Consider the following 16,357-nt stretch of genomic DNA (forward strand, 5'->3'; position numbering starts at 1 on the left):
ACTTTCATGATCAGTGGTCATGGGCAAGCAAGGGAGTCTCTAGAATGTAGTAGAGGGATCCTTACCCTCAGGGGACATTTACCCTCAAACACACCCCATTTGACAAGGAAACAAAATGCTTCAAACCAAGTGTTTATTATGGGTGAAGGAATTAAGCAAGGCAGGCCGCCTGGAAGAGGCAGGTTTGAGACTGAAACTAGAAAAGCCAAGCGGACGGAACTGTGTGAGCCTGCAGACACGTGGCTCTCTGTCCTCGCCTGTGAGGCACTCTCTGAGTCTGACCGTCCCCTGTGTACTGACCATCTCCCTGAGCTCCTGCGCCCTTCCCGACAGCAGCAAGAAAACCACCGCTGACCCGATGGAGAGATGGTGCCAACACTGGGCTGTCCCTGCTTCCACTGCAGCATGAGCGCCTCCAAAACGGCTGAAATGCATCTCGGGGGCTCCAAGGAGCTCCGGTTCTCTATGTCTCAGTGCAGAAAGAATTCAGCGACAGGCAAGGTGATAGATAAGAAGTGATTTATTAGAATAGGACACTTGTGGGCAAGTGGGCAGGCAAGAGGGTGCTACCCCCGAGAATTTAGTGGGCTACAGTTTTATAATCAAAGGAAAAGTGGGGAGGGGGAGAAGACCACCTTCTTCCTCATTGTTGAGTAGACGCCAAGCTTCCATTATCACGTCTTCCTCCACGTCAGGCGGAGGAGTTCTCTTGTCCCTCCGTGGTCAAGCCGGGACTGTCATGGCGCAATGGAAATGAGCAAAAAGGCAGTAACACATACTAAAAATGGTAAATCATCTCAGGTTTCAGTATAATGTCACCCTTTCCTTATATTTTTGTTTATCGTGTGGGCAGAGGAGCGTGTCTAGGAATCAGTAACTTACTGAGCTCACTGCACAGGATGTGGGTCTCAGGCCACCACTGCTTTATTGTTTTGGGGCATGTCTCATGCTTCTGTTGCATGGTTTCGTTGCTAAGCAAGTCTGCTTGGTTTTGTGGTTAAGCAAACCTGCTTTCTTGCATGATCATTAACTTACAGGGGTCTCCTGTACTTTTCTTCTCTTTTTTTTTTTTTTTTAATTTATTTATTTTATTTTTGGCTGCGTTGGGTCTTCATTGCTGTGCGCGGGCTTTCTCAAGTTGCGGTGAGTGGGGGCTACTGTTCGTTGCGGTGTGCGGGCTTCTCATTGCGGTGGCTTCTCTTGTTGCAGAGCACCGGCTCTAGGCGTGCAGGCTTCAGTAGTTGTGGAGAGCTGGCTTCAGTAATTGTGGCTCGCGGGCTCTAGAGCACAGGCTCAGTAGTTGTGGCGCACAGGCTTAGTTGCTCCGCGGCAGGTGGGATCTTCCCGGACCAAGGCTCGAACCTGTGTCCTCTACATTGGCAGGCGGATTCTTAATCACTGCACCACCAGGGAAGTCCCTGTACTTTTCTTCTTTATGTACAATCCCCTAGTGGGATTAACTATTTAATCAGCTACTTTGTCCCTTTACCGTGTCTCTCTCACCGGGACAAGAGAGACGATTTGGCCTGGTGAATTCAAGGTCCAAAGGTGGGGGAAGAAGCCGGCTGCACTGGGCCCAGGTTAAATGTCACCTCCTTCCTGGCTGGTCACCAAGCAGCCTTCTCAGCCCCTCAGATTCACCCGGGACCAGCCAGACCTTCCAGCTCCCACAGTCTAGTGGGGGCCACAGAGACAGGGATGAGGAGTGAGGGATGGGGGTCAGGAAAGTCTCTGCAAAGGGAGTGCCGTTCACTGACCTGAAGGAGAAGGGGGCAGAGGTCCAGGGGGAGGTGAAAGGTCAAACAGGTCTGTCTGGGAATTGCAGGGCCCAAGTGCCCGTGGACGGCTTCGGGTGGGGCGAGGTGGAGAGTGGGTGGGCTGGGTCCCCACGGTCCAGAAGGCTGTCGCTGCTGTGGGAGAATTTGGGGAGGGGGTGGCCTCACCATCGGGTCCCACTGCTGTGAGAAGGTGGGCAAAGTTTGGGAAGCAGGCCAGAGGAGGCAGCGTGGGTCCTGGCAAGGGCGGAGGCGGGGGGCGTGGGGGATAGGGTGGCCCTGAACGAGGGCCGGCGGTGGCATCCACAGGGCCGGCGCCCCTGGCTGCCCTCAGGCTGCAGGAGGTGCGTCTGCATGCTCAGGGGTGGGAGGGGGCTGCCCTCATCCGGGAGGGTCGTCAAGGTAAGTCATCCAAAGCTTTCGAACAGCCGACTGGTTCTGTAAAGTTGCGTAGAGTCGAGGTCACCCCCAGTGTCCTCCGTCCCTTGTACCCCTGCATCTTTTGTGGGGTGGGGACAGAGAGGTGAGGTACCCAGAGGGTAGCGGGTACCACACATGCCAACGTCGTGGACAGAGGGGCCAAGAGGCGTCTGAGACTTCCTGAAGTCCGGGAGCTCAGTGCTGGCCAGAACATCCCCGTTGGCACCCAGCTTCCCACGCTCACCTAACAAATGTGGGTCAGAGCAATGAATGGGTGGGTTTTTCTGTGTCTGTCTTGGCACGAGCAGGCTCACGGCTCCTGGAAGAGCCCACATGTGATAAATTGCTAGCCTGTGACCTCCGAGGCTTTAGCCTTGACCCCTTGCAGACCTGTCCCCTAAGAGCAGGATGGTGGAGCCCAGGGGCTAGGAAAGGGGCTGGCACTGGAATGCCCACTCCCCAGGGGCCATGTGACCTTGGGTGACCTTCAGCTCCCAGCACCTCTAGATGCAGGGACCCCTGCTTTTCCTGCTGGGGCCACCCAATGGGAGGCTGGAGGAAACGGCACCTCCCTCACAGCCCCCCACTGCAGACCACCCATCTTGGCTCAGGAAGGCCCGCAGAGGTGCACAGGACCTTCCATCCCACCGGCAAACAGGCGCCATACTGTCGAGCACGACCCACCCACGTGCACTGTGGAGAAGCAGAGGATGACAGCCCCATCCAGCCCTCAAGGGAGCCCCTTTAGCCGGGGAGACTGAGGTCCCCAGCCAGCAGATGGCTGTGACCACCCCAAGTCCAGGGCCAGGCTGAGCGGGCCACAGGGAAGGAAGAGGCCAGCGCGTATCTGGAACTGCGCATCTAGCCTAACCGCCCCCTTCTCTCCCTTCAGGGAAGCTGGGCACCTGATGCCTTCACTGGGGTTGTTTTCCTAAAAGCTCGGCTAACAGGGCTGCTGGCCGAGAGCCCCAGCCGGAGGCAGGCTAGCGGGTAGTCGTGGCCACATCTGGAAGAGGTGTGGCAGAGCCTCGGGCCCCCCGCACCAAAGCCACCAGCCTCAAAGCAACAGCTGATAAGTGCCCGCCACCGGCTGAGGCTCCGGGAAGCTGCCGGCCTCAGACCGACAGCCCTGACTGCCAGGGGTGGGCAAAGAGGGGCAGAGGGCACGGGGGCACTCGCTGGCCTCAGGCCTCTAGCCAGTTCCAGACATCACATCGCAGCAGGGCCCAAAAGGTGAACTCAGAGGCCGCCAAGGGCTGGCTCATCTCCCCCGCAAACGGCCGCTCTTCTACAATGGTCCCCGAGATGCCCACGTCCTATGGACCGTCGTCATCACCCCCGCATTGGGCTCCACAGCCTGGACGGGCTCGCACACCTGTGATCACCTCCTCGTCCTAATGCCTCCTGGCCGTCACCCTGCACAGATTGGAAGACGGCGGACGGATGAGTGCGGGTGTATCTGAGATCTCACACTGACAGATTTGAGATGTGACGCCGTCGGGTGTGGGGTTTCCTCGTCCTGCCTGCTGTCCGCTGCACCCACGGCCCCCCTTGTCCTGCTTCCTGATGGCACGGAAACCTCACTGTGGAACTTGGCTGTTGGGTTCATGGCCCCGGTTGCGCACGGGTGACTCCCCCGCTGCCTGGGGGTTCTGGGCCGTCTCCCCCACGTCTGGTGCATGACTGATTATGCAGGCAGCACCCGTCAGACAGACGGTACGTGAACCAGAGAAGGAGCACGAAGGAGAGTAGGCGGAGGGAACAAAAGGCCAAGCGCTGGCTCTCACCGCGCCTTCCGGACACTTCCACGCGCTGCTTTGCATGTATTGGCTCTTGGGCCGCTCAACCCTCTGAGACAAGCTTTGTGATCGCCCTTCTTTTGATTTCCCCAATGACGTGTTCTTGCTTAGTTGCAGATAAGGGGATTCTCAAACTATTTTACCTTTGTTATTATTACAAATTTCTGACTGGTCCTGAGTTCAGCCGATGCTTCAAAATGGGCTACGGTCAACTTTATGGCCCAGTGTGTGGTCAGTTGCCCTGTGGGAGCCTGCAAAGCATGTTTGCTGGTCACATTCTAGAGGAGTCCATCAGATCCAGCATGCTGGTTGTTTTATTTAAATCTTCTATATCCTTACTAAGTAGTAGCTGTCAATTATTGAGAGAGGGGTAATAAAGCTCACGTTCTGGAAAGGACAGCCTTTAAAACAAATGATGCTGGAACAAATGAATGTCCACAGCAAAATAAGGAACCTCAACCCTTATCTCGCACCCTATCCCAAAAATTAACCCAAAAAACCAGAAAGCTTCTAGCAGAAAACATAAGAGAAAATCTTTGTGACCTTGGGTGAGGCAGAGATTTCTAAGATATGACACCAAACATGTGATCCATCCAAAAAAAAAAAAAAATCAATAAATTAGACTTCATCAAAATTAAAAACTTTTGCCCTTCAAAAGACATCATTAAGAAAATTAGAAAGACAAGAAACAGACTGGGAGGAAATATTTGCAGAACGTATACATGATAAAGGACTTGTATCCAGAATATATAAATAAAATTTCAAAGCTCAATGATAAGAAGATAGACAGCTCAAGAAAAAATGGGCAGAAGATTTCGACAGACACTTCACCAAAGATTTATGAATGGCCGATAAGCACATGAAAAGATGCTCAACATCATTAGACATCAGGGAAATGCAAATCAAACCACAATGAGATACCACTTCACACCCACTAGCATGGCTGTAATCATAATAACAACATTTCCTTTTTTTTTTTTTAATTTATTTTTAGCTGTGTTGGGTCTTCGTTGCTGCACGCAAGCTTTCTCTAGTTGCGGTGAGCGGGGGCTACTCTTCGTTGCAGTGCGCAGGCTTCTCATTGCAGGGGCTTCTCTTGTTGCGGAGCACAGGCTCTAGGCGCGCGGGCTTCAGTAGTTGTGGCATGTGGGCTCAGTAGTTGTGACTCGCGAGCTCTAGAGCTCAGGCTCAGTAGCTGTGGCACATGGGCTTAGTTGCTCCAAGGCATGTGGGATCTTCCCGGACCAGGGATCGAACCCGTGTCCCCTGCATTGGCAGGCGGATTGTCAACCACTGCGCCACCAGGGAAGCCCATAACGACAACATTTCATATAGATAGAACCCTCCAATTTCTAGAAGAGGTAAAACTAGAGAAACCGAAACAGATGGGTGGTTGCCTAAGACTGGGGGTGGGGAAGAAAGACTTGGCCAGAAATGGGCACAGGAGAATTTAGGGAAGGAGCTTAAAACTAGATTGTAGTGAGGGTTACATAACAATGTACATTTACAAAAACTGATTGAATTTAACACTGGTGGATTTATGGTGTGTAAATTATATATCTGAACCTGTTTTTCAAAAAAAACTCCCACTCCAATGGCGGATTTGTTATTTCTCCTTGTAGTTCTGCCAAGTTTTGCATTATAATATATGTTGAGGTTTTGTTATTAGGTACATTCAAAGGAAGAACAGTTATATCTTCCCAATAAATCGATTTTTGTTTATTATTAAGCAAAGAATGAACTATTTCTAGTAGTTCCTTTTGACTTAAAGTCAAAAAGTGTATTACACTTTAAAATACAGTTTAAAGTGTATTTTTCTGATGTAAAGATAGTCTTTCCAGTGTTCTCTGGCTTCGTATTTGCATAAATGCTTCCTATCTTTTTGTATCTTTGTGTTTTAGATATGTTTCTTATAAATATCAGCTGGAGTTTGTCCTTTTTATCTGGCCCGAAATCGTTGTCTTTCACTATAACTTTTAACTATTCTATTAGGTTCTAGGTATTGTAATTGCTGATATAGTTGGATTGATTTCTACCATCTTATTTTGTCTTTTTATGTTTTGTTTTCTCTCCTTTCTTGCCTTCTTTTGGATTCTTGAGTTTTCTCATTCTACTTTCCTCTCCATTGGCTTAGAATTTACACACTCTATTTCTATTCTTTTAGTAGTTGCTTATCAAAGTCGATATTAAATTAATACTTTTTCTTTCTTTTTTAGAATCTTTTCATTCCAATTACCTCCCCCCGCAACTTTAAGGCCGGTATTACCTTGTGTTTTCGCACTGTCTTCATTTAAATCCCACATGCCATTTTTACCATCCACATTTCTTTTTCTTTTTTTTTTTTTTAATTTATTTGGTTGCACCAGGTCTTGGTTGCAGCAGGCGTGCTCCTTAGTTGCAGCAGGTGTGTTCCTTAGTTGCGGCCAGTGGGCTCCCTAGTTGTGGCTCACCAGCTCCTTAGTTGTGGCATGAGAACTCTTAGCTGCAACATGCATGTGGGATCCAGTTCCCTGACCAGGGATTGAACCCTGACCCCTGCATTGGGAGAGCAGAATCTTAACCACTGCGGCACCAGGGAGGTCCCCATCCACATTTATTTCGATTTGCCCACATATATAACAATGTCTTTGATTTCCATACTTTCTAACATTCCTGCCATCTATCTGGGGTTACTTTCCTTCTGCCTCAAATATGTCCTTTAAAACTTCCTCAAGCACAAATTGTGGGACGTTTTCTTGATTTTTATTTGCCTATCACTGTCTTTATTTTGCCACTTTTCACTGGATATTGACTTCTAGGTTGGGGGCCTTTTGCTCTTGGCATTTTGACCATATCACTTCTCTATTTTCGCGCTCCCATTGTTGCTAATGAGAAGTAGGCTCTCAGTGTAATCGTCCTTGAAGGTGATTTGTGTTTCCTCTCTGACTCTTTCTCGGGTCTTCTTTTGGCCTTTGGTGTTCCGCATTTTCACTCTGAAGTGAAGAGGTGTGGATCCCTTGTTCTTATCTTGCTTGAGGTTCCTTGGGCTCCTTATATTTGTGGGGGGGCGGGGCTGTCTCTCATTAGATCTGGAACAGTTTCAGCCTTAATCCTCTTCAAATACTGCCTCTGTCCTTATTCTCTCTCTCTTCCTTTTCTGGAGCCCCAATTAGCAGTTTGCTTACCTTCTCACTCCAACCTCCATGTTTTTTCACATTTCCCAGGTGCAATTTTCCTAATTTCTTTGACCTTGTCCTCCAGGTTACTAATTCCTCTTCAGCTGTGTCTAAGCAGTTGTTAAACCATCCTTTGGTTTTTAATTTCAAGTATTATGTATTTTTTTGCTTCTAGGAGTCGGCTTGCTCTCTACTAATGTATTCAAGTCCCTTTTGTTTCTTCTATAAAGCATACTCACTTCGTTTTCTGGGTCTGATAGTTCTAATACCCGAATTTTTGCCGATCTGACTCTACTGCCCATTGTTTCTGTCTGCTTTCACTCATGGTGCCTTATTTTCTTGGGTATGTAGTGAATCTTTACTCTGAACTGCTCATTGGCTGTGGGCCTTTGTGAAATGTTTCTAAAGCTTGAGATGAAGGTAGGTTCCTTTAGAAAGTGCTGGCAGTCTGAGAAGGCTTTAAACTAAAATCCCTTGTTTGAGGTTTGGGGACAATTGAGGGAATATGGATTCAGGCTGCACACACACCTGAGGGCCAGCTTGTGCTTATGAATTCTTAGAGACCTGTTCTTCCCCTCCTCAGCACCAAGGCTTGAGGTAGCAGGGCCAAAGCCTTACTTAGAGGGCAGGTGGGTTTTCTAGTTTACCTGGACGCTGAGGTTGAGCCCTTGGGAACCCTGGATGCAGGGAGGTGATCTTCTATTGGGCCCCCAGCATGCCCCCTTTATGCTGTGTCTTCTGTCCCTTAGAACAAAGGAAGCCAAACAAACAAACAAAAACAATGATGCTCTGGTTTACCTATGAGGATAGAAAGACCTCAATGCTCCAAATTCAAAATGAGAAGACAGTCTGTTCTTTGGCCATTATAACCAGCAAACAGCAGAACCAGCTGCAAACCTATCCCAATCTACTGGTGACCACCAGCTTCAGTCAGCCAGTCAGCGGCGGTCACACCCCTCGCTGAGGACCGCCCAGTTCCTAAATGTTTCCTCTGAGAGTCTTCCTGGCCTGACGCCACACTTAACTGAACTTCCGTGCCAGGCCCGCAGTTAGCTTCGATTTGGGGTTTCTGGCCTCACAACTGTGGCTCTCCCCAGCTCAATAAACGATACATTCAGCTTTTTTGGTGTCAGATGGGGTGCAGTGACCTCATGCCTTCACACCTCGAAGCAAAGCCAGCTTTAGTGTATGATGCTGCTGTCTGGGTCCGCACTTTCCCCATCCTGGCTTGAGGAGTCCACACCTCCTAGCCAGCTCAAGACAGCATTCGAGGGGAAGTCCCTGGCAATCCAGTGGTTAGGGCTCTGCAGTTTCACTGCTGCGGGCGCAGGTTCGATCCCTGGTCGGGGAACTAAGATTCCCACAAGCCTCAGGGCACAGCCAAAAAAAAAAGAGAAAAGACAGCATTCGAGGGGAAGTCCCTGGCAATCCAGTGGTTAGGACTCTGCACTTTCACTGCTGAGGGCGCAGGTTCGATCCCTGGTCGGGGAACTAAGATTCCCACAAGCCTCAGGGCGCAGCCAAAAAAGACAGCATTCAAGATGGACATCTTTTATTCTACCCAAAATGTGTAGCTGCTTTCAGTGGGAGGGTTTGTACAGGCTCTTACCTGGCCATATTGGTAGGGACAGAAATCTTTTACAGGTGGGGAAACTGAGGCTCGGGGGCGCTCATAACTCACTAAAGGTCACACAGCTAGTAAGTCACGGACTCTAATCTCAGAACCCGGACAGCCTGCCTGCTGGGTCTATGCCCTTAACCTCTGTCGTTCTCAACAAATGAGTCAGTAATTGGTGAATCCCTTCATTCATTCATTGAGCTTCCTCTATTTGCCGGGCACCGTCTGAGGCACTAAAGACACAGCAGTGAATGAGAAGGGTGACACTGCTGCACTCAGAGAGCTTACGTTCCAGTGGGAGCAGGCCCAGGAGCGAGTGGAGGCTGTTTGCAGAACCTCCTTCGCAGAGGCCAACAGCCATGGTCAGAGGCTCTGCATCTCCAAGGAGACCTCGGCCCACACTGGCCATTCAGGCTGGGCCTCAAGGCTGGGACCCCTCCTCTAAGTGCCCAAGCCTCTGAGAGGCGGCTGCAGCAGTGACCGCACTGACCCATGGGAACCCCAAGGCCCAGGGAAGCTCTGTGACTTCCCAAGATCTGGGGCCGAGCTGGCCTTGAACACAAGCTCGTATTTTCCCCCTGTTCCGGTGAAGGTGAATGTTCCAACGAGGACTCAGGTGGGAGATTCTGGGCCGAGTACCTCTGGGTCCAGGGAGGGCAGAGGTCACAGTGGCAGACCAGCCTCCCTCTGCTGGGGACCCCGGTGGTCCCGATGGGGGATTTACGAGCTGTTCCGTCGGAAGCTGGGGCCAACCCCAATTTCCAAGCCTGAGCACCTTTGCCTACAAGCAAAGGGCACCCCGTGGACTGGGCTGTAGACAAAGCTTCTCAGCCCCAACGTCCCTGGGAGAGCTCAGGGCGTCAGCACTTGTCCACAACTCGGTAAGCCAAGTAGGTCTTGGCCTCTGTCCTGTTGTCCCCCAGGGTCTTGGGTCCCCAAAAGGGCTCCAACACCTGTGTGCCTTGGTCAGCCGAGCCGCTGGGGAGGGGGCGGAGGATGTCGCTCAGGGAACAGCTGGGCACAGCTGCATCCTGAGGACACTGCCCCATCCTCGCCTGGAACACAGGGTCAGACGCCATTCATTCCCAGCGTGGGCTCCACGCCAGAAGGCCAGGCCAAGGGACAGCGTGTCCTGGGGGCTGGCTGGCCCCCGTCCCAGTCTGACAAAGCAGCAGTGGGAGGACAGAGCCCCGAACTGGAGGAATGTGCAAGCTTCCTCTCTGGAGCCCCCGCCCTGAGCCGGGTGCTGTCTGTGGGGTAGGGTGGCGTGCCGGCCCCAGAGTGGTCGGGGGGCAGCCGCAGGGGGCTCCGAGCTTCTGGAACCCTGTGCTGCGGTTCCCATCTACCTGCCCAGGAGCCACCGCTGGGATCTGAGGGCTTGGTGAAGCCTGTCCCCGAATCCTGCGCACGGACCATTGTAGGCTAAGACTTGCCTCAGCTGAGAAGCGCTGCTCTCCTAGTCCCTGCCCAGCGAGACGCGGGGACCAAGTCACCATCCAGCCCCAGCTTGAGTCCCAGCTTCAAAACCTCCCGTGGCACCGTGCCACACGCTGTGTCAAACTGCAGCCTCCAGTGGGGGTGGGTGTTGGGGGAGTGGATGGGCGTGGAGGCGGGGGGAGGGGGGTGGGCGTGGGTGTTGGGGCGTGAGTGGGCGGATGTAGGAGGTGGGTGGGCGGGCGGGGGGTTGGGGGGACGTGGGTGTTGGGGCGTGAGTGGGTGGATGTAGGAGGTGAGTGGGCGGATGTAGGAGGTGAGTGGGCCGGCGGGGGGGGGGGGGGACGCGGGTTTTGGGGCGTGAGTGGGCGGATGTAAGAGGTGTGTGGGCAGGGGGTAGGGGCTGGGCGCTCACAGGCTTCCCGGCACCTGGACACCCCAGCGAGGTCCTCTGCTCCCTGCCTGTTAAAACCTTGCTCATCCTCCAGCACCAGGCGAAAACCCTAGCCTCTCAAACTGCCCCTTCCACGACCCCCTCCCTGCGCTCACCACTCATTGCTGAGGGGCGACTTGCATCCACGTGTGTGTCTCCCCCCCGCGCCCCTCCCCCCCTGAGACCCCACCCCACCGACTGGGAGCTCTGAGAGCAGCTGCCACCCCATCAGCCTGTGATGGACGAGGAGCTTTCTGGTGTTTTTATTCATTTTTATTTTACTTTTTTACCACATAAGCAACACACAGGTAGGCAACAATTCGAGGTTTGTTCAAAGCAACCCTTTAACTCTTAAAAAATGACCCGTCACTCGGCCACGTTGTAGAAAAGTTCAAACGTGCAGGTGAACAAAACGACCGCCCAAAGCACCTGCGATCACAGGTACTTCTCTCTGCAGCCGCTGACGGGGCTGCTGTGCCAGGTGTGCTCAGATGTGAGCTCACTGAATCCCCAGGCGGCCCTGACGGGGAGGGGCCGCGACAGAAGTGCGAGGTCAAGGGCGCCACTGTGACGGGCAGGCCTGGGCCCAGCAGGGGGCTCAGAGCCCGTGGGAACACCGCCTTCCGTCTCTCCTGTGTCACCTCCCCCATCTCTCTCAAACACCTTCTAGGTCAGGTGCTGGGTCCTCTCTCACATCTGTCACGTTGCAGGGTGGACGGGAGCTCGGGAGGGTGCCCTGTGGGGATGGCCCGGCCCCAGCAACCCTTCCCGGAGGCCAGGCCGGCTGCCCCACCCCCAGCCTGCTGGCCGCGGCAAGGATTTCAGCCACGTCTGCTACAGCTCAGCCTCCTGCAGGCCGGGGGCCGGTTCCAGGTCGTCGAGGCTGCAGTCCAGGCCAGCCAGCTTCGGGGAACGATGGGGGGGCCCTGGCGGTGAAAGTCCTGCACCGACCTCATGCCGAGACCGTAGGGCAGGGGGCCCCAATCACCAGAAACCCCCTCTGCCCTCCCGAGGAGGGGCGGAGGCGAGCTGAAGCACAAGGCACTCAGGACACGTGGGAGGAAGCTCTGGGGCCTGGGGTTCTCAGGTGTGGACAGCCTCCCTCATTTCTACAGGGCTGCCAGGCACGGGGTGCCTTCCCACCGTTAAGGGGGTCCCCAGCCGTCATCTGGGAGCTGCCCACAGAAAGGCCTGGGGCTGGCTCTACCCAGAGCTGGGGGTCCTTCACGTGAGCCCCTGGTGCCAAGTGCATCTGCGGCGGGTCTGTACTGAAGACCACCACCCAGGCTTTCAGGGGCAGGCCCCGTGCTTGGAGTTCCCGACTCAGATGCACTGTGTCTGGACTTTTGGGAAAGAAGGAGGGGAAGAGCCAAGCCTGGAGGGGGCAGTCCGGGGAGGGGCCCATTTCTGAGCAACGGCCGAGGGCCCAACAGGCACTCAGCTTTCATTCTGACAAATGAAAAATCTACGGAAGAGGGAAGCCCAGGCAGCCGAGGGCGCCCTTGCCGTCCTAAAGTCCCAGGGTGCAGCGAGGGGCTCTGTGGACGCGGGCAGCAGCTTGATGGGCTTCCGCGGGCTCCAGCCTCACCCTCAGGTGGAGCGCAGAGCCCGGCAGCCACGGGGGCCCAGGCTCAGGGTCCCCAGCCGTGGGGTTCTGGGGCTGCACACACACGCACACCAGCCCTTGCACTGGGGAACTTCTCACTTGGCAAGTCCCGTCCAGCAGACAGTACAAGTGTCACAAGATTGTTGCCCCAGGAGAGTCCAGGCGAAGGGGGACCGGTGTGCTCAGGACACAGAGAAAGCCAGGGCGGCGTCCTTGAACTGAGGATGCGCTGGACCCAGAAGAGCGTCATGTCCACAGGCAGTGAGGGGGTCACGGCACAACAGTCAGAGGATGTGCCCGGACCACCAGGGAACCGCGGCTCATCCGAGTCTCCTGCCTTGGTGGGCGGGGCAGCACTCAAGCATGTAGGCCGCCCGCCTGGTGGACGCAGGGAAGGCCTAGGGAGGCCCAGGCCTGGCCAGGATCCTGGGCCGTTCAGCCCACTCTCAGCCCCGCCCACAACCAGGGCTGCCCCTGGGGAATGTTCCAGAGAGAGGGGGGTCCGACCCGGACAACCAGCGGCCCCTTCCCCCTACGCTGCTCCCAGAACGTCCAAACCCTCCACTGCATCCAAACCTGCCAGTCAGTCCCTTTAAGGACTGCAGGGCCCTGGTCTCCATCCTTCAGGCCCGAGAGAGCAAATCCTGCTCCTTACCCGCAAGAATGAGCCAGGCTTCTCAGACGAGCCCTTTCCTTGGGCAGCTAATCTGTGAGCTCTGAAACCTCAGTTTTTCCACCACAGACAGCCCCTGAGACCCTGGCCTCTACTGGCCTCCTGGGTCACGGAGTTTCTCTGGGCGGCACTCCCCAGACAGACATTCTGCGTATTCCGAGACAAAGCCTTCAAAGGTCGGGGACGGCTGAGGGCAGGCACCGCATCTGCTTCTTCCCCTGAAATTGCAACCATAATTCCAAACACATGGGGCCAACCCAGGGCTACAGACAGCTGGAAGCCAGGCCCAGTCTGGGGAGACACGGGGACATAAGAGGCACACACGGCACACACGTGGCATCTACAAGGGTCGCCCCACACCCAGGCCAGCCCCAAGTGACCAAGGCTGCCCCCTCCCCACAGGCTGACTGCTCGGCCTCACACTCCAGACACACCTGCTGGATGCAGCCCCCAGCCACCCAGTACCAAGCCGCTTCCCACCCTGGGGCCTCGGAACAACCTGCCCCCTCCCCAGAGCCCCCCCCCAAGCTGGCCGGTCCCACCAGGTGCCCTCCGTCGGCTCCAGGAAGCCTGCGTGGTCCCCACTCCAGGCTGGGCCCGGAGCCCTTTCCTGTGTGCCCTCCCGCCGAGCTTCTGTCTCCCCCACTAGACCCGGAGCCCCCTCGGGGCAGGGCCAGCCAGGAGCTGGGCACCGCGCAGCATTTGAGGACAGTGTGGACCTGTAACAAAGCTCAGGGGACAAGGCCAGCCTGTCCTACAGGACGGGGAGGCACCTTGTTAAAGCAGCACGCACACACACATACACACGTGCATACGTATCTGTGCACGTGTGTCCACACACCTGTGCACGTAGAGTGGGCTTGGCCTCCTGGCCTCCCTCCCGGGCCAGCGAGCGTTCTGCACCCTGAGAAGAAGGGCTGGTGGGAAAACAGGGTCGGGCACCATCTCCACGCAGGGCAGGGAGCCCTCGCCCCCCGGGGGGGTGCCATCCGAGGTGCGCAAAGGACCCAGGTCCCGCAAAGGACCCAGGTCCCGCAAAGAACCCAGGTGCTCACACCCCCAGACACGGCTCAACTCCCAGCCCAAGTTCCTCTCCCTGGAGACTCCCATCTCCACACTCCCTTCTGGAAACCCCTGTGGTGGACACTGAGGCCAGCAGAGAGGTCGGCAGAGAGGACACTGAAGCTCCCCCCGCCCCCCAGGCAGCGGCCCCCACCCCCGTCTCCTCCCAGACCAGGATTAGGAGCCCCCCAGGGCTGGGGCTGCAGCCCCGACCGACCGCCTTCCAGCCGATCTCTGCCTGTGGCCGGTGGACATTCCCGCGGGCGGGGGACGAAGTGGAGTGTGGCCTGGGCCCTGGACGAAGCCCACCAGGCAGAGTCCAGCCTGCCCGGCAGGCGGCCCAAGGTCCTTCCCAGGACGGCGTGGTGCTCCCGCCAGAGGCGCTGGAGTCCTCGCCAGAGGGCCAGGGTGCAGATCCCAGGGCCGCGCAACGGGGACACTTGAAAGGAGATGGCCAGGCCTGGTCTGTCCTCCTGGCCTGTTGTCAGTGGCTCTGAGCACAGCCCCGGGGAGAGGGGGAGACCCCTGGGCGCAGACCCTGCCTGTTCCTCTTGCCCCCCAGCCCCCAGCCCTGCCCACTCTAGAAGGGGGTGAGCCCACGGCCCACAGACAGGGGGCAGAGTCCCCATCAGCCACCTCCCAGGACAGGGACGTCGGCGGGTCTCAGAACAGCTCTGAGCCTCGGAAGAGAGGAATCCCCCCTGCGCCGCAAGGAGAGGGGTGATTCTCAGTGTCTGCACACAGACTGTGCTCCAGAAGCACCATCAGGTAACAGCTGTAATAAACAGCCCTCACTGGCCCCCATGCTCCCCCGACTCGCCAGGAACCCCAAAGGTCTAGTCCTGGGGGACCAGGCCCCCGCTGGGATCCCAAGCACCCACTCCTCACCCCCACCCCAAAGCGCCCTCGCGTCTCCCAGCAGAACATTTTTGACATATTCTAAGCCGTCAGCAAAACAAGATGAAAATTCAGTAATTGCTTTTGGCAGGGAGTCCACGGGCCAGCACAGGGGCCAGAAATAACCGACGAGAGGTTTCCTGGGCCACCTGCAGCCCCGGGGCCTCTGTGTGGGCTCTGAGCCTGGGGCCGAGTGGTCCTGGCCTGACCCTGCTGCCACCGCTGCCTGCCGGCCCAGACAGTGGGGACAGGGGGGTGGAGGGACGCTGGAGGGACGCGGGGGAGCGGCCAGGACAGAGCGAGGCTGTCGCTTACACACTGCAAACCGGCAACTTCCAGAACAAGTTCCCGGTTTTCGGTCCAGCCATCCGAAAAAATGTAATGTCATACTTGAGCAAGAGAAGCTGCTGCTGTGCTGCTTAGCGGCCCACAAAGAGTTGGCTGAGTCCCGGGAGAGGGTGTTGGCTGAGGCGGTTAAAAGGCAGGAACGCCAGGCTGGCCGGGCGGAGCTCGCCCCCAGCCCCGCCCCCAGCCCCGCCCCAGCCCCGCCCCCTGCGGCCCGGCCAGCCCCGGCAGCAGGGGAGGGGTGTGAACCCCAGAGCGGTTAGAACCGGGGTCACTGCGCATCTGGCCTGGGCGGGGGCACCTGGGTCTGACCTTTCCCAGCACAGAGGCCAGAGCGGGGAGGAACCCACTTCACCCCGTCAGATCAGACCCGAGTCCACATCACGGGACCCAAGGAGGGGCTGACTGCCAGCACGGGGACGGACTGGTCAGCCTCACCCTGCCCTTTTTCTGTTGCCTTTGTGTGCCCCAAGCAGGAGCCACCTGTGCATGTGGCGTGCATGGCTGAGACCCCGAGAAGGTCCCTGGAAGTGTCTGCTGGGGGGGAGTCTGGCCAGGTCTTTGGTGAGCAGGAGACCAGAGGGGTCCAGCCAGGGCGGGGCTCTCGGCACTGGCTGACCCACATCCTGAAGAAGGCTGGCTATGCCCTCCCTCTGCCCACCCGCCCACCTGCTGTCTGTGCCGGTCCCGCCTCCTTGGGAGGGGGAGGGGGCCTCCACCCCATTCCCATCTCTTTAACCATCACCTTGCGGGGGACACAGGGCAGCTGCGCTTGGTCTCAGACGAGGGCCCTGAAGGTGCCCGCCTCCCACTGGGACGTTAGGCCGGGCTGTCCTTGTCTCCTCGCCCTTCTCCTCCCGAGAGGCACCTGAATGCCTCTGAGGACTATTCCCCGGTGGCCCTCTCAGGGCAGAGGGGGAGGGTGCCTAGCTCTGAAGCACACCCACGAGCCCGCCCCTTCAGTCTCCAGGCCCCTTAATCCCCAGGCGAGGAGGGGGTTGATGACCTGTATCAGTTAGGAGTGCGTGGGGCTGCAGCACACAGAAGACCAGCTCTCACAACAAGGCGTCCAGGCTCCACGTCACCAGAGAACGAGCTCCCGCTTCGTCCCTGCCCACCGTCCTGGCCTGGGCTCCCACC

The sequence above is a fragment of the Balaenoptera borealis genome (assembly GCF_965194805.1).
Source record: "Balaenoptera borealis genome assembly, chromosome: 8".
Taxonomy (NCBI): Eukaryota; Metazoa; Chordata; class Mammalia; order Artiodactyla; family Balaenopteridae; genus Balaenoptera; species Balaenoptera borealis.